The sequence below is a fragment of the Coregonus lavaretus genome (genome assembly GCF_964263955.1).
Source record: "Coregonus lavaretus genome assembly, chromosome: 25".
Classification (NCBI taxonomy): domain Eukaryota; kingdom Metazoa; phylum Chordata; class Actinopteri; order Salmoniformes; family Salmonidae; genus Coregonus; species Coregonus lavaretus.
Genome location: NC_140012.1, coordinates 20,328,226 through 20,347,477, shown reverse-complemented (window position 1 = coordinate 20,347,477; position 19,252 = coordinate 20,328,226).

Below are 19,252 nucleotides of genomic sequence, written 5' to 3'. Positions count from 1 at the left end.
AATCCGAGATCGGAAAAAAAAGAAAGGTGTCTTTTTTGAGCTGGAGTAAAACTTATCCTACGCTCTCTGTCTTTCAGTGCCTCTTGAGAGTACCTTTCACAGGTCTGGTTGAAAGCTTTAAAATGCCACCGGAGAAATTGAATTTAGAGGCAGAGAAAAAAAAACATCAATGAAATGATGCTGAGAAAAAGGAGCGTTTCCTTGCGGGGAGTAGAGAGTGACGGAGGTGAGAATTACAATGAGCCACAGCTGGTTACGGAGAATCCCCTTCACTGAGACACAGTGTGCCTGAGAGACAGAGAGAAAGAGGAGGGAGGGAGGGAGGGAGGGAGGGACTCAAAGAGAAGCACTCTCGCGAGAAGTGGGACGGGAGATGACTGAAAGAGGGAGAGAATGTGGAGAGAGATAGAAATGAATTGAGAGAGAGAGAGAGGGGAGGGGAGGGTGGGGGGTGAGAGAGAAAGATAAAGAGACTGGCAGGGAAGGGGCATGGATTATAGGGAGGTATACAGGAAATGTGTCCTGCTCTCTCTCCTCTACACTCTAACCTGCTATTTTTGTGCAACAGTAGTGTGTGTGTGTGTGTATGTGTTAAGCAGGGAAAACATCTTTCAGACTCCCTATCTCTCAGCACAGGGGCGCCGCAGGGTTGCGTGCTCTCCCCCCTCCTCTACTCACTCTACACCAATGACTGCACCTCCAAACTACTCAACTTTGCTGATGACAACACCCTGGTTGGTACCATCTCTGACGGTGACGAGTCCAAGTAACATGGAGAGGTTGACCGCCTGGTGGCCTGGTGCAGTCGCAACAACCTGGAACTCAACACAGTCAAAACCGTGGAGTCGGTGGTTGACTTCAGAAAATGTGCCCCACCATCTCTCCCCTCGATATTGATGTTTCAGCCGTCAGCATGGCCAAGACATTCAAATTCCTGGGGACCATCATCTCCCACAACCTCAAGTGGGAGCACAACATCACAGTGGTGACCAAGAAGGCTCGACATAGGATGTACTATCCAGGCTCTGTCGTAGCCGGCCGCGACCGGGAGACCCATGGGGCGGCGCGCAATTGGCCCAGCGTCGTCCAGGGTAGGGGAGGGAATGGCTGGCAGGGATGTAGCTCAGTTGATAGAGCATGGCGTTTGTAACGCCAGGGTTGTGGGTTCGCTTCCCACAGGGGGTAGGAAAAAAAAAAAAATAATGTATGCATTCACTGACTGTAAGTCGCTTTGGATAAGAGCGTCTGCTAAATGACTAAAATGTAAATGTAAATGTACTATCTGCGCTCGCTGAAGAAACTCAAACTCTCTCTGACAATTCTGGTTTGGTTCTATACGTCCATTATTGAATCCATCCTCACCTCTTCTATCACCATCTGGTTTGGGTCTGCAGGAAAGATTATCACTGACCCCCCTCTCCCCCCGGACACCCCATCTTTCAAAGACTTCCCTCTGGCGGACAGTTTAGGTCAATCATTACCAAAACTGCCCACCACCTGAACATTTTCTTCCCCCATGCTGTGGCCCTCATCAACCGACTATTCAGGCTCATAGTGATTAAGTGACTTTGCATTGAGCCGATTACTGCACCTTGTCATCAATGACTTGTAATACAAATCTGCACAACACTGTATATGCACTGGATATATTCATCACGGCAGCATCCCTCCCTCTGCTTATATATATATCCCATCTGTAAATTCTATATTCCCCCTGTAATCAACCTATACTAGTTTTATCTTTTATGTTATTGTTCCGATTTTGTATTGTATTCTGTATGATGTCTAATTTGTTTGTATATTGTATTTTGCTGGCAGCACCTCACTAAGCCAAATTCTGGGTATGTGTAAATGTACTTGGTGAATAAAGGCGATTCTAATTCTGTAATCATCCAAGGTGTTTGTGTGTACAGTATATTTTATGTAACTATGCATACGTAGTCTCCTGAGTGGCGCAGTGGTCTAAGGCACTGCATCGCAGTGCTAACTGTGTCACTAGAGATCCTGGTTCGAATCCAGGCTCTGTCGCAGCCGGCCGCGACCGGGAGACTCATGGGCGGCGCACAATTTGTCCAGGGTAGGGGAGGGAATGGCCGGCAGGGATGTAGCTCAGTTGATAGAGCATGGCGTTTGCAACGCCAGGGTTGTGGGTTCGATTCCCACAGGGGGCCAGTATAAAAAAATATGTATTCACTAACTGTAAGTCGCTCTGGATAAGAGCGTCTGCTAAATGACTAAAATGTAATGTAAATGTATACATGACCATGCTGCTTTCAATTTTTTTTTGTAAACATCAGATATGACCGGAAATGTTTTGTGTGTGTGTGTTCGAGAAAGAGCGATTCAGTACTTGACCCTGCACAGTGTTAATCAATAAACTCTCTCTAAACAGAGGGGACAAGACTCTCATATCTCTCCCACATACAGAGGTCCATCCAAGGTCCTCCTGAAATCACAGGAGACAATTTGTGATGATTCGAGAACTTTAAATGAACTTGCTTCTCACAGAGAAAACTAAACATGCTAAATGTACTAAATATACTTCACCTGTATTCAATATCTTAACAGATAAAAATACATCCAATACAACTTGAAATCATCAGCATGCGAATGAATTAAAGAGCAAAGACTGAATATTTCCCAAATAAATGGTTTATTTAATATTTTTACGTAGCTACAACATTTACATGAGAGAAATGCAAACACTATGGGGATGTTGACCTTAGGATGTTTAAAGGGGGAACTACAGAATTTACATGAGCCAAGTGATAATTGAGCAATGAGCTTTCAACCAATGGATGTTCAAAATGGAATGAACAAAATTGAAATAATTAAAACAGAAACAAAATCAAACCCAGTTCAGAACTATTGCGTGTTTGAGTGAACTTTGGAGATGGCGGCCAAGTGGAAGTCCTTCGTTCCAAGCTTGTTGAATGCATGCACTGAAACAATCAGAAAACAAAAACAACATTAGGATACTCAAAACAATTACTGAAAATTATTTTATATTTTGGCATTTTAAAAAGGTAGACTCAGCAGCTAATGGGCAGGTTTGGCTTTGTAAAAACAGGGTCAGCCATTACTATGTTGCCTTGATGTTGATATGCTTCTCACTGAAACTGCCATTCTATATATTTTTTCAGCAAGGAAAATAATGCTATAATAACAATGCTATATAAACAAACAATGTAGCTAATATAAACTGGGACTAGGTATACTAAATATACCTTTATATGTGTTGCAAACTGTTCTTAGAGAGTGACAGTATACAATCATTTTCTCCAGCCAAGCCGCAACACAATTGACTCAAACTAATCAACTAATTATTATCTTCAATCTAGACTGGGGAATTCATCATTAAGAGCCAGTTGTCTACTTGTTAATTCTAGAAAGAGAGAAGGAAGATCAAGATGAACTAGCTACTAGTTTAAAGCAATGACATATCTAATTGTTATTAAAAAAAAAATGTATAGGCTACATTTATGAGAATAAAGCACGCATTTGCTTACCTCATCAAGTTAGAAGACAATACACTAATTTATCACTCAAAAAAGTGTTATGAATGAGTGCACCACAAACATATTTCCAGGGTGTTGATGCATTCTGAATGCAGCCTCTTCCAACACCAAGTCTGCTCATATTTGGGTCCCGAGTAGCTCAGTTGGTAGAGCATGGCGCTTGCAACGCCAGGGTTGTGGGTTCGATTCCCACGGGGGGCCAGTATGAAAAAAATGTATGCACTCACTAACTGTAAGTCTCTCTGGATAAGAGCGTCTGGTAAATGTTAAATCTTGGCTCTTGTGCTAGCTAACATGCTACTGAACAGTGACACTAGCATGTTGACATGCATATTAAATCTAATTTTTTATTTGTCACATGTGCCGAATGCAACAGGTGTAGACCTTACAGTGAAAGGCTTACTTACAAGCCCTTAACCAACAATGCAGTTCAATAATTTGAGTTAAGAAAATATTTACTAAACAAAAATTAAAAATTAAATAAAAAGTAACAATAAAATAACAATAACGAGGCTATATACAGGGGGTACCGGTACCGAGTCAATGTGCGGGGGTACAGGTTAGTCGAGGTAATTTGTACATGTAAGTAGGGGTAAAGTGACTATGCATAGATAATAAACAGTGAGTAGCAGCAGTGTAAAAACAAGGGGTCAATGTAAATAGTCCGGGTGGCCATTTGATTAATTGTTCAGCAGTCTTATGGTTTGGGGGTAGAAGCTGTTAAGGAGCCTTTTGGACCTAGATTTAGCTCTCTGGAACCGCTTGCCGGATGCACCATTGAGAGCATCCTGACCGTTTGCATCACCTTCTGGCATGGCAACTGCTCTGCATCTGACCGTAGGGCGCTACAGAGGGTAGTGTGTACGGGGCCTTCCTTTGACACAGCCTAGTATATAGGTCCTGGATGGCAGGAAGCTTGGCCCCGTACGCACTACCCTCTGTAGCGCCCTACGGTCAGATGCAGAGCAGTTGCCATGCCAGAAGGTGATGCAAACGGTCAGGATGCTCTCAATGGTGCAGCTGTATAACTTTTTGAGGATCTGCGGACCCATGCCAAATCTTTGCAGTCTCCTGAGGGGAAAAAGGTGTTGTCGTGCCCTCTTCACGACTGTCTTGGTGTGTTTGGACCATGATAGTTTGTTGGTGTTGTGGACACCAAGGAACTTGAAACTCTCGACCCGCTCCACTACAGCCCCGTCGATGTGAATGGGGGCGTGTTTGGCCCTCCTTTTCCTGTAGTCCATGATCAGCTCCTTTGTCTTGTTCACGTTGAGGGCCAGGTCTCTGACCTCCTCCCTATAGGCTGTTTCATCGTTGTCGGTGATCAGGTTATATTGGTATTAGCTAAAAGACAGCAAAGTATTCACCTAAAAATATAAGTGTTTAGGCAAATTATTAGCTAGCAAGCTATCACATCAATTCTGCAAAATATGATAGCTAATGTTAGCTACCTAGCTAAGTGCTAGCCAAGATGCTAAATACTAGCCACTAGCCAGTCAGTGGTGTTGACAGATTGAAACTGATATAGCAAAATGTGTTTCATTCTCTCCCATAAAGCATCACATTGCTAACCAGGCATCAATTAGCTAACACCATTTGTACGTTTATTAGGAAGTTTAATTAATAAATTAGACACTCACTGGACAACTTTGGTAGTTAGCTTGGTTTCCATTTTCCAAACGGCTTCTGGTAAACTGTTTGGAAAAAGTGATAATAAATACTATTATTGCCAAAGGTTTACCGCAGATTCACCACTAGTGGTAAACATTTGCAAACTTCTAGCAACATTTGATGGCACACTATTTAGTTTGCCATAACAAATGATTTTCCAATTTTATTTTTGGATCCAAATAAAGTTGGCTAATCACATGAAAATAACCTGAGAACACATGCATGTGAGTGTGTGATTACTTGTAAGAACACCCCTGATCCACTGGCAGTCCATTTGTTTCGCTGTCATATAATCAGTAGGGTGCATAAAAGATTCTGACGTGTGTGTGTGTGTGTGTGTATGTGCTGGAAGGAGATTGGAGTCAAGTACAGCAAATTATTTTGTTCTCCTGTGGCTTTGAAAGGCACATCTGGACCCCATCAGACTGTCATTTATTACCTAGGAACTGAGCTGGTGAGAGAGAGTGAGTGAGTGAGAGAGCGAGAGAGAGCGGGATATATATATACACTGCTCAAAAAAATAAAGGGAACACTTAAACAACACAATGTAACTCCAAGTCAATCACACTTCTGTGAAATCAAACTGTCCAATTAGGAAGCAACACTGATTGACAATACATTTCACATGCTGTTGTGCAAATGGAATAGACAACAGGTGGAAATTATAGGCAATTAGCAAGACACCCCCAATAAAGGACTGGTTTTGCAGGTGGTGACCACAGACCACTCTCAGTTCCTATGCTTCCTGGCTGATGTTTTGGTCACTTTTGAATGCTGGCGGTGCTTTCACTCTAGTGGTAGCATGAGACGGAGTCTACAACCCACACAAGTGGCTCAGGTAGTGCAGCTCATCCAGGATGGCACATCAATGCGAGCTGTGGCAAGAAGGTTTGCTGTGTCTGTCAGCGTAGTGTCCAGAGCATGGAGGCGCTACCAGGAGACAGGCCAGTACATCAGGAGACGTGGAGGAGGCCGTAGGAGGGCAACAACCCAGCAGCAGGACTGCTACCTCCGCCTTTGTGCAAGGAGGAGCAGGAGGAGCACTGCCAGAGCCCTGCAAAATGACCTCCAGCAGGCCACAAATGTGCATGTGTCTGCTCAAACGGTCAGAAACAGCCTCCATGAGGGTGGTATGAGGGCCCGACGTCCACAGGTGGGGGTTGTGCTTACAGCCCAACACCCTGCAGGACATTTGGCATTTGCCAGAGAACACCAAGATTGGCAAATTCGCCACTGGCACCCTGTGCTCTTCACAGATGAAAGCAGGTTCACACTGAGCACATGTGACCCATATCCACCCATATCCATCCTGCTCTGCCTTTCAAAAGTTTTTGAAAGCCAAGTCAACAAACAGATCACCGACCATTTCGAATCCCACCGTACCTTCTCCGCTATGCAATCCGGTTTCCGAGCTGGTCATGGGTGCACTTCAGCCACGCTCAAGGTCCTAAACGATATTATAACCGCGATCGATAATAGACAGTACTGTGCAGCCGTTTTCATTGACCTGGCCAAGGCTTTCGACTCTGTCAACCACCGCATTCTTATTGGCAGACTAAATAGCCTTGGTTTCTCAAATGACTGCCTCGCCTGGTTCACCAACTACTTCTCAGATAGAGTTCAATGTGTCAAATCGGAGGGCCTGTTGTCTGGACCTATGGCAGTCTCTATGGGGGTGCCACAGGGTTCAATTCTTGGGCCGACTCTTTTCTCTGTGTATATCAATGACGTCGCTCTTGCTGCTGGTGACTCTCAGATCCACCTCTACGCAGACGACACCATTTTGTATACATCTGGCCCTTCATTGGACACTGTGTTAACAAACCTCCAAACGAGCTTCAATGCCATACAACACTCCTTCAGTAGCCTCCAACTGCCCTTAAACACTAGTAAAACTAAATGCATGCTCTTCAACCGAACGCTGCTTGCACCCGCCCACCCGACTAGAATCACTACTCTCGAAGGGTCTGACCTAGAGTATGTGGACAACTACAAATATCTAGGTGTCTGGTTAGACTGTAAACTCTCCTTCCAGACTCACATTAAGAATCTCCAATCCAAAGTTAATTTTAGAATCGGTTTCCTATTTCGCAACAAAGCCTCCTTCACTCATGCTGCCAAACATGCCCTCGTAAAACTGACTATCCTACCGATCCTTGACTTCGGCGATGTCATTTACAAAATAGCCTCCAACACTCTACTCAGCAAATTGGATGTAGTCTATCACAGTGCCATCCGTTTTGTCTCCAAAGCCCCATATAATACCCACCACTGTGACCTGTACGCTCTTGTTGGCTGGTCCTCACTACATATTCGTCGCCAAACCCACTGGCTCCAGGCCATCTATAAATCACTGCTAGGCAAATCCCCGCCTTATTTTAGCTCATTGGTCACCATAGCAACACCCACCCGTAGTCTGCGCTCCAGCAGGTATATCTCACTGGTCATCCCCAAAGCCAACACCTCCTTTGGCCGCAATTCCTTCCAGTTCTCTGCTGCCAATGACTGGAACAAATTGCAAAAATCTCTGAAGCTGGAGACACTTATCTCCCTCACTAACTTTAAGCATCAGTTGTCAGAGCACCTTACCGATCACTGCACCTGTACACAGCCCATCTGAAATTAGCCCGCCAAACTACCTCATCCCTATATTGTTATTTATTTTGCTCATTTGTACCCCAGTATCTCTATTTGCACATCATCTCTTGCACATCTATCATTCCAGTGTTAATACTAATTGTAATTATTTTGCACTATATCCTATTTATTGCCTTACCTCCATAACTTGCTACATTTGCACACACTGTAAATATATGTATTTCTGTTGTATTTTTGACTTTGTTTTGTTTTACCCCATATGTAACTCTGTGTTGTTGTTTTTATCGCACTGCTTTGCTTTATCTTGGCCAGGTCGCAGTTGTAAATGAGAACTTGTTCTCAACTGGTTTACCTGGTTAAATAAAGGTGAAATAAAAATAAAAAATAAAAAATAATAAAAATGTGACAGACGTCACAGAGTCTGGAGACGCCATGTAGAACGTTCTGCTGCCTGCAACATCCTCCAGCATGACCGGTTTGGCGGTGGGTCAGTCATGGTGTGGGGTGGCATTTCTTTGGGGGGCCACACAGCCCTCCATGTGCTCGCCAGAGGTAGCCTGACTGCCATTAGGTACCGAGATGAGATCCTCAGACCCCTTGTGAGACCATATGCTGGTGCGGTTGGCCCTGGGTTCCTCCTAATGCAAAACAATGCTAGACCTCATGTGGCTGGAGTGTGTCAGCAGTTCCTGCAAGAGGAAGGCATTGATGCTATGGACTGGCCCGCCCGTTCCCCAGACCTGAATCCAATTGAGCACATCTGGGACATCATGTCTCGCTCCATCCACCAACGCCACGTTGCACCACAGACTGTCCAGGAGTTGGCGGATGCTTTAGTCCTACTGAGCCTCATTTTGACTTGTTTTAAGGACATTACATCAAAGTTGGATCAGCCTGTAGTGTGGTTTTCCACTTTAATTTTGAGGGTGACTCCAAATCCAGACCTCCATGGGTTGATACATTTGATTTCCAATTATCATTTTTGTGTGATTTTGTTGTCAGCACATTCAACTATGTAAAGAAAAAAGTATTTAATAAGATTATTTCATTCATTCAGATCTAGGATGTGTTATTTTAGTGTTCCCTTAATTTTTTTGAGAAGTGTATATATATAAACAAACTCAGCAAAAAAAGAAATGTCCTCTCATTGTCAACTGCGTTTATTTTCAGCAAACTTAACATGTGTAGATATTTGTATGAACATAACAAGATTCAACAACTGAGACATAAACTGAACAAGTTCCACAGACATGTGACTAACAGAAATGGAATAATGTGTCCCTGAACAAAAGGGGGGGTCAAAATCAAAAGTAACAGTCAGTATCTGGTGTGGCCACCAGCTGAATTAAGTACTGCAGTGCATCTCCTCCTCATGGACTGCACCAGATTTGCCAGTTCTTGCTGTGAGATGTTATCCCACTCTTCCACTAAGGCACCTGCTAGTTCCCGGACATTTCTGGGGGGAATGGCCCTAGCCCTCACCCTCCGATCCAACAGGTCCCAGACGTGCTCAATGGGATTGAGATCCAGGCTCTTCGCTGGCCATGGCAGAACACTGACATTCCTGTCTTGTAGGAAATCACGCACAGAACGAGCAGTATGGCTAGTGGCATTGTCACACTGGAGGGTCAGGATGAGCCTGCAGGAAGGGTACCACATGAGGGAGGAGGATGTCTTTGACAACAAGCTCAGTCCGATGATGCTGTGACACACCGCCCCAGACCATGATGGACATTCCACCTCCAAATCGATCCCGCTCCAGAGACCATCACCCCTGGTGAGACAAAACCGCGACTCGTCAGTGAAGAGCACTTTTTGCCAGTCCTGTCTGGTCCAGCAACGGTGGGTTTGTACCCATAGGCGACGTTGTTGCCGGTGATGTCTGATGAGGACCTGCCTTACAACAGGCCTACAAGCCCTCAGTCCAGCCTCTCTCAGCCTATTGTGGACATTCTGAGCAATGATGGAGGGATTGTGCGTTCCTGGTGTAACTCGGCAGTTGTTGTTGCCATCCTGTACCTGTCCCGCAGGTGTGAGGTTCAGATGTACCGATCCTGTGCAGGTGTTGTTACACATGGTCTGCCACTGCGAGGACGATCAGCTGTCCGTCCTAACTTCCTGTAGCGCTGTCTTAGGCGTCTCACAGTACGGACATTGCAATTTATTGCCCTGGCCACATCTGCAGTCCTCATGCCTCCTTGCAGCATGCCTAAGACACGTTCACGCAGATGAGCAGGGACCCTTGGGCATGTTTCTTTTGGTGTTTTTCAGAGTCAGTAAAAAGGCATCTTTAGTGTCCGAACATTTCATAACTGTGACCTTAATTGCCTACCGTCTGTATGCTGTTAGTGTCTTAACGACCGTTCCACAGGTGCATGTTCATTAATTGTTCATGGTTCATTGAACAAGCATGGGAACAGTGTTTAAACCCTTTACAATGAAGATATGTGAAGTTATTTGGATTTTTACGAATTATCTTTGAAAGACAGCGTCCTGAAAAAGGGACGTATATATACAGTTGAACTCGGAAGTTTACATACAACTTAGACTCAGTTTTTCACAATTCCTGACATTTAATCCTAGTAAACATTCCCTGTCTTAGGTCAGTTAGGATCACCACTTTATTTTAAGAATGTGAAATGTCAGAATAATAGTAAAGATAATTATTTATTTCAGCTTTTATTTATTTCATCACATTCCCAGTGGGTCAGAAGTTTACATACACTCAATTAGTATTTGGAAGCATTGCCTTTAAATTGTTTAACTTGGGTCAAACATTTTGGGTAGCCTTCCACAAGCTTCCCACAATAAGTTGGGTGAATTTTGGCCCATTCCTCCTGACAGAGCTGGTGTAACTGAGTCAGGTTTGTAGGCCTCCTTGCTCGCTCACACTTTTTCAGTTCTGCCCAAAAAGTATCTATAGGATTGTGGTCAGGGCTTTGTGATGGCCACTCCAATACCTTGACTTTGTTGTCCTTAAGCCATTTTGCCACAACTTTGGAAGTATGCTTGGCGTCATTGTCCATTTGGAAGACCCATTTGCGACCAAGCTTTAGCTTCCTGACTGATGTCTTGAGATGTTGCTTTAATATATCCACATAATTTTCCTTCCTCATGATGCCATCTATTTTGTGAAGTGCACCAGTCCCTCCTGCAGCAAAGCACCCCCACAGCATGATGCTGCCACCCCCGTGCTTCATGGTTGGGATGGTGTTCTTCAGCTTGCAAGCCCCTCCTTTTTCCCCCAAACATAACGATGGTCATTATGGCGAAACAGTTCTATTTTTGTTTCATCAGACCAGAGGACATTTCTCCAAAAGTACGATCTTTGTCCCCATGTGCAGTTGCAAACCGTAGTCTGGATTTTTAACGGTATTTTGGAGCAGTGGCTTCTTCCTTGCTGAGCAGCCTTTCAGGTTATGTCGATACAGGACTCGTTTTACTATATAGGACTCATGGATATATATACTTTTGTACCTGTTTCCTCCAGCATCTTCACACGGTCCTTTGCTGTTGTTCTGGGATTGATTTGCACTTTTCGCACCAAAGTACGTTCATCTCTAGGAGACAGAACGCGTCTCCTTCCTGAGCGGTATGACGGCTGTGTGGTCCCATGGTGTTTATACTTGCGTACTATTGTTTGTACAGATGAACATGGTACCTTTAGGCGTTTGGAAATTGATCCCAAGGATGAACCAGACAAATTTATTTCTGAGGTCTTGGCTGATGTCTTTTGATTTTCCCATGATTTCAAGCAAAGAGGCACTGAGTTTGAAGGTAGGCGTTGAAATACATTCACAGGTACACCTACAATTGACTCAAATTATGTCAATTAGCCTATCAGAAGCTTCTAAAGCCATGACGTTATTTTATGGAATCTTCCAAGCTGTTTAAAGGCACAATCAACTTAGTGTATGTAAACTTCTGACCCACTGGAATTGTAATGCAGTGAATTATAAGTGAAATAATCTGTCTGTAAACAATTGTTGGAAAAATTACTTGTGTCATGCACAAAGTAGATGTCCTAACCGACATGCCAAAACTGTAGTTTGTTAACAAGAAATTTGGGGAGTGGTTGAAAAAAAGAGTTTTAATGACTCCAACCTAAGTGTATGTAAACTTCCGACTTCAACTGTATATAGAGAGACAAAGATAGACAGAGACAGAGATGGAGATAGGGGAAGGGGAAGGGGGAGGGGGGGTTGGGGGTGGAGAAGTAGCAAGAGAGGAAGAAAGAGAGGATATAGACAAGAGTATGTCCAAGCATGCAAGTGCCTGTATCTGTATCTGAGCGCCCAGGAGTTCTTGCCCTGTGGCAGGCTGGTAGCACATTGCTCCCCAGGGGATGCTGCTACTCCGTGTCCTGGACTATGCAGTGTTAAACCTCACTGTGAGGTGAGAGAGAGAGGTCTGGAGGATGTGATGACTTTAAAGGGGGAGAGAACAGAGCAGCAGAGGGACAGAGACTGTTACATGGCAGGGCTTGGCACTGCTAACAGCACATCTAACCGACAGGCTTTGTGGGTTCCACTAGGACATAGGCCAGGGGTTGTGGTTATGATGACAGACAGTTAGGACTACACTATATGTAAACAGTGGTGTAATCTAAGCCGGTATGTGTGTGAGAATGTGGGGTCTCTGTGCATGTGTGTGTGGCAGGGAATGCCTCAGGGGAGCAAGAGAGAGATAATGAGAGATATTGAATGAGAGAAGGAGAGAGAGAGGGAAAGAGAAAGGGGGAGAGAGAAGGGGAAAGTGTGTTTAAGGCGAAAAATATTTGCAAGCCATTTAACACTGTCACTCTCCCGACTATGGATGGTCCCAGATAACCCTGGAGACACACACACACAGAGAGAGTATTGTACAGCTAAACTTGTGGGGACACACAATTCAGTCCCATTCAAAATCCTATTTTCCCTAACCCCTAACTCTAAACCTAACCCTAACCCTAACCCGTACTCTTACCCTAAACCCAACCCTTAACCCCAAAACTAACCCTAGCTCCTAACCCTAAAACTAACTCTAGCTCAGTAACCCTAACCCTTAACGTAATTCTAATCCTAACACTAATTCTAACCTTAACCCGAAACCACCTAGAAATAGCATTTGACCTCGTGGGGACTAACAAAATGTCCCCAGTTGGTCAAATGTTTGTTTGTTTACTATTCTTGTGGGGACTTTTGGTCCCCACAAGAATAATTAAACACGTCCACACACACACACACACACACACACTACGCTCATTCAATCAAGACTGACAAGGACACTGGGTCTGGTGATTTAACCAACATGTCTACAAAACGTTGCCAGAGATTTTTCAACTAACCTGGTATTGGCAATACTTTGTCCTCGATTCGTGGAAACAGGATTCTCATAAAATATCTGTGTCCAGTTGCATGGCGTCTGTTTGAATTTAGAAAATGCTCCATTATTAAAATAAAAAATGTTTTTGTTCCATGAAGTAATCCAACAATGTGTGTGCCGCCATCTTGTCTATTTCAAGTCTTCTCTCATTGATCAAGACAGGTGTCTGTCATCATGACATTCGGCACTTTGGGGTGGACCCACTAGTCTCAATCAATGAGAGATGATTTGAAAAAGAAAAGATGGCGGTGTACACATTGTTGGATTACTTCATGGAGCAAAAACATACTCTAAAATCAAACCTAACCCCTGCAACTGGATATTTTATGAGACTCCTGTGTCCGTGAATCGAGGACGAAGATAATATCGCCAATACCAGGTTAGTTGAAAAATCTCTGGCGACGTTTTGTACAGCCACACCTGTAACTACCAGTATAATGGATACCAACATTTTCTGGTTAAATCATATTATCTGGTGTTACAATCTGTAGCTACCGCAACCGCCCGACTATATGTGATAAAGTGAAAATCTGAGGCCCGCACCCAACCCTAACCCGCAAATATAGAAAATGCGCTGTAGCCTACAGTCATAGACGGCAGAACAATTTTTTGAAAGGGGGTGCAGGATTTTTTTCTGCTTATAATTCCCAACATTTTGGTAGGCTATTTGTTAGTCCACTTGTCTACATGCAGCTCATCTTCTGTCATTAGGCTTCTTGTTACCCTAGAACTGAGGCCGAGCTGACAGTACCCCCCCCCCCCAAAAAAGGTGCGGACTCCGGCCGCCAAACCCTGACTCATTAGGGGAGGATCCGGGTGGGCATCTAGCCTCGGTGGCGGCTCCGACTCCGGCTTCGGAAGTAACGTAGGCAGTCAACTCTTCTCCCATCCTGCCTCCGCTTTGCACGCCCGGTCCGGTCTGGACCCCGGCACGATGCTCCCACTCTCAGTCCTCCCACAATGTACCAAGCCCTGTCTGGACCCTGGTGTGGGAGCCCTCGACCCTGGAGAGGGGCTGACGTTTGGTCCCGGCCCAGCAGTCCTCCCACGATGCACCAATTCCTGTCTGGACCCTGGTGTGGGAGACCCCGACCCTGGAGATGGGTTGACGTCTGGCTCCGGCTCGGACCCCGGTGGAGCGGATGGCTCCGGCATGGGGGAAGAGTAGACAACCAGACCCGGACTGGGTACCGGTGAAGTGGACTGCCCCGGCTCTGGTAGGGAGCAGATAACCGGAGCTGGACTGGGCACCGGTGGAGCGGACTGCTCTGGCACTGGAGTGAAGCAGGTGACTGGAGCTGAACTAGGCACCGGTGGAGCGGACTGCTCTGGCACTGGAGTGGAGCAGCTGACCGGAGCTGGACTAGGCACCGGTGGAGCGGACTGCTCTGGCACTGGAGTGGAGCAGAGGACCCTCGCTGGAGGTCGGGTGCGTGGCGCTGGAACGGGCCATACCAGACTGGGGACACGCACAACGGGTTTGGTGCGAGGAGCAGGAACGGGCCGTACCGAGCTGGAAACACGCACCCCTGGTTTGGTGCGAGGAGCAGGAACGGGCCGTACCGGACTGGATATACACGCACCACTGGTTTGGTGCGAGGAGCAGGAATGGGCCGTACCAGACTGGAGACACGCACCACTGGTTTGGTGCGAGGAGCAGGAATGGGCCGTACCGGGCTGGAGACACGCACCACTGGTTTGGTGCGAGGAGCAGCAACGGGCCGTACCGAACTGGATACACGCACCACTGGTTTGGTGCGAGGAGCAGGAACGGGCCGTACCGGACTGGAGACACGCACCACTGGTCTGGTGCGAGGAGCAGGCATGGGCCGAACCGGACTGGAGACACGCACCACTGGTTTGGTGCGAGGAGCAGGAACGGGCCGTACCGAGCTGGAAACACGCACCCCTGGTTTGGTGCGAGGAGCAGGAACGGGCCGTACCGGACTGGATATACACGCACCACTGGTTTGGTGCGAGGAGCAGGAATGGGCCGTACCAGACTGGAGACACGCACCACTGGTTTGGTGCGAGGAGCAGGAATGGGCCGTACCGGGCTGGAGACACGCACCACTGGTTTGGTGCGAGGAGCAGCAACGGGCCGTACCGAACTGGATACACGCACCACTGGTTTGGTGCGAGGAGCAGGAACGGGCCGTACCGGACTGGAGACACGCACCACTGGTCTGGTGCGAGGAGCAGGCATGGGCCGAACCGGACTGGAGACACGCACCACTGGTTTGGTGCGAGGAGCAGGAACGGGCCGTACCGAACTGGATACACGCACCACTGGTTTGGTGCGAGGAGCAGGAACGGGCCGTACCGAACTGGATACACTTACCATTGGTTTGGTGCGAGGAGCAGGAACGGGCCGTACCGGGCTGGAGACACGTACCCTGACCAACCCAACTAGAGATCTCAATGTCAGGGCGTGACACGACATCTAGGGACCGGAGAGAAAATGTTATTACAAAAAAAAACAGGAAACAATTTTCGTCAACATTTTCAAATGACATCCGTTTAACCGCTTTTACGAAATCAAAAGCTGTGAAAACGACCCAACATATTTCTGATAAGATTTCGGTTAGGCTTGGATGCATATTTTATGTGGTTGAAATGCTATCAGCTTTTATGATGCTGATAAACATAGCACCTTTACAGAGGTCCATAACTGTGCATTCATTCTCTCAAGATCCGTAGTGTAATGCTATTCTTTTACGTAGGCAACCGGAGCTCTTTTTAAAATCAATATTGTATAATATCATTTTAGAATATAAACCTACATACAATGCATCATCCAAATGTAATGATTGTCTATGCCTATACACATAGGCTAGTGGCACAAATAAAATATATATATTTTTAAAACCCTACAACACCAAATTAGGCCACCATCACTGTCAATCGTGAATTATAATTCTTCACGTTTTACAGGTGAAACATCCATGCAACATCTGCATGCCAACCATTTAATCCCAATCAGTTTCATGGGAATGTGCATTTCGATCTTCTTGAATTATGTAAGTAGCCAAATACTGTTTAATTAAAATTTTAGAGCAGATGGAGTTAAGAATCTACACAGCCACGTGTATTTTGTTTCAATCAAAGCATATTTATCCTAGTGGATTTGGCCACGTGATAAGATTTTTTTTTTAAACAGTTCAACACAATCATCCTAAATTGTCATAAGAAATTACGTGGTGTTTTTGGTCTAACAGGTAACCTAACATTATCTATGCTATTCAGTTTGTTATGTAAAATACTAATTAACTTTAATTTAAACTTTATTAAACTAACTCCATTCTGAGAAGTGACAGAGTGACGCTCCGCTGCTCTTTGGCAGCACTACACCGCCTGCTCAAAATGCTGAAAGAAAGAAATCATAGCCTATTTCTCGAGTCCTGTTCCTGAGTCAAAATGTACATTTGGTGTATCATTTTTCTTCAAGAAATGCTTAATCCTACAGGAGTTCATATTATATTAGTATATGTGAGAGGTTATAGACCTACAGTCAGTGTCCAGATTTCAGTTACTATTACATTTAACCCATCTGTGCCTACAGTTCCCTTGACGTGCCATATTTGAAGTCCCCGTCTTGTGGCTGTCGAATTTGTGTAGCACTTCACAATCATCACACATAACATCCTATTTTCACCAAATCTTTCCCAAACATTGCTGTTCAGGCCCTCCCTTCTCTATTTTCAACTCTCCATTTCCCAGCTTTTCCCTTATTAAATTAAACTGCGACATCGTCCTTTTGGCCTCAGTGGATCGTCGTTAACTTTTTCTGCCCAAGATCCCAAAAGCATTTGGCGATTGGAGTATACAGTACATTCGGAAAGTATTCAGACCTCTTGACTTTTTCCACATTTTGTTACGTTACAACCTTATTCTAAAATGTATTAAAAGTCCAATTTTCCTTATCAATCTACACACAATACCCCATAATGACAAAGCAAAAACAGGTTTTTAGAAATGTTATCAAATGAAAAAATTAAAACTGAAATATTACATTTACATAAGTATTCAGACCCTTTACTCATTACTTTGTTGAAACACCTTTGGCAGCGATTACAGCCTCGAGTCTTCTTGGGTATGACGCTACAAGCTTAGCACACCTGAATTTGCAGAGTTTCTCTCATTCCTATCTGCAGATCCTCTCATGCTCTGTCAGGTTGGATGGGGAGCGTTGCTGCACAGCTATTTTCAGGTCTCTCCAGAGATGTTTGATCGGGTTCAAGTCCAGGATCTGGCTGGCCCACTCAAGGACATTCAGAGACTTGTCCCGAAGCCACTACTGCGTTGTCTTGGCTGTGTGCTTAGGGTCGTTGTCCTGTTGGAAGGTGAACCTTCACCCCAGTCTGAGGTCCTGAATAGTCTCCCAGTCCCTGCCACTGAATAACATCCCCACAGCATGATGCTGCCACCACCATGCTTCACCGTAGGGAAGGTGGCATGTTTCCAGACACTTGGCATTCAGGCCAAAGAGTTCAATATTGGTTTCATCAGACCAGAGAATCTTGTTTCTCATGGTCTGAGAGTCTTTAGATGCCTTTTGGCAAACTCCAAGCGGGCTGTCATGTGGCTTTTACTGAGGAGTGGCTTCCATCTGGCCACTACCATAAAGGCCTGATTGGTGGAGTGCTGCAGAGATGGTTGTCCTTCTGGAAGGTTCTCCCATCTCCACAGAGGAACTCTAGAGCTCTGTCGGAGTGATAATCGGGTTCTTGGTCACCTCCCTGACCAAGGCCCTTCTCCCCCGATTGCTCAGTTTGCTCTGACATGCACTGTCAACTGTGGGACCTTGTATAGACAGGTGTGTGCCTTTCCAAATAATGTCAAATCAATTTAATTTACCACAGGTGGACTACAATCAAGTTGTAGAAATATCTCAAGGATGATCAATGGAAACAGGATGCACCTGATCTCAATTTTGCGTCTCATAGCAAAGGTTCTGAATACTTATGCAAATACGGTATTTCTGTTTTTTATTTTTAATACATTTGCAAACATTTCTTAACCTGTTTTCGCTTTGTCATTATGGGGTATTGTGTGTAGATTGCTGAGGAAAATGTTTATTTAATCCATTTTAGAATAAGGCTGTAACGTAACAAAATGTGGAAAAAGTAAAGGGGTCTGAATACTTTCCGAAGGTATTGTATTTGGCACATAAAGCGTATGCTTACGCACTAATGCCAGAGAGACATTTTATTGAAAAAAAAACCTCAACATAGCCTATAGATATGAATTGCACAAGAATGATACATTTATGGATTGTTGAATTCATTGTTTTCTCTTTATTCAACCCACCCGCCCTTCATTCACACAATATTTCATGACACTAAACCCACCCGCCCCGTGGATATAACCGCAGGGACTGCGGGTTATGAGTCAACCCACACATCACTAGTGTGTGTGTGTGTGCGCATCGTATGTTTGTTTAGGTGATCTACAAACACACATAGTTACTCTCCACTACAGCTTCTCCCCACAGCTCAGACAAGCCACTACTCACAACCTAACCCCATACTGCCCTCTAGCACCGGCTACAGCACACTCCTCCCAGGATGCTGTTTTTCCCTCCGCAGCACACAGATCACTGCCATCACATAGTGTACTCAGCTTGGGGAAGCGTTGCCCTTTCTCTACTATGTGTGTTTAGGGTTGGCTGGGACAACATTCTTCATCTTATGCACACACTTTGATTTACTCTGTGTGTGTCCCTTTCTCAGTTCCTTCCTTCCTTCCTCCCTCCCTTCCATCTCTCTCTATTTCTCTGTCTTCCAGGTAACTCTTTAACAGCATATTCTCATGTATACTATGAATTCCTAGCCCAGGTGTGTTGTAGTGATGACAGGAGAGTGAAAGTGACAGAGAGAACTTTACCTCTCTAGCATCAACGAGATGCTGCCAAGAAAAGCTGACCTGTAGTAGTCAGTATGATTCAAACCAAATGATACATTCTGCTGATAGATATTGTGAGTAATATAGTTTCTGGTATGGTCTCTATAGTGTTGCATTGTCAAGGTGTCACCCAGACTCTCTGCTGCTGAGGTTTCTATTCTCCCATCGGATGTTGTCAACACTCTGTCACAAAGGCA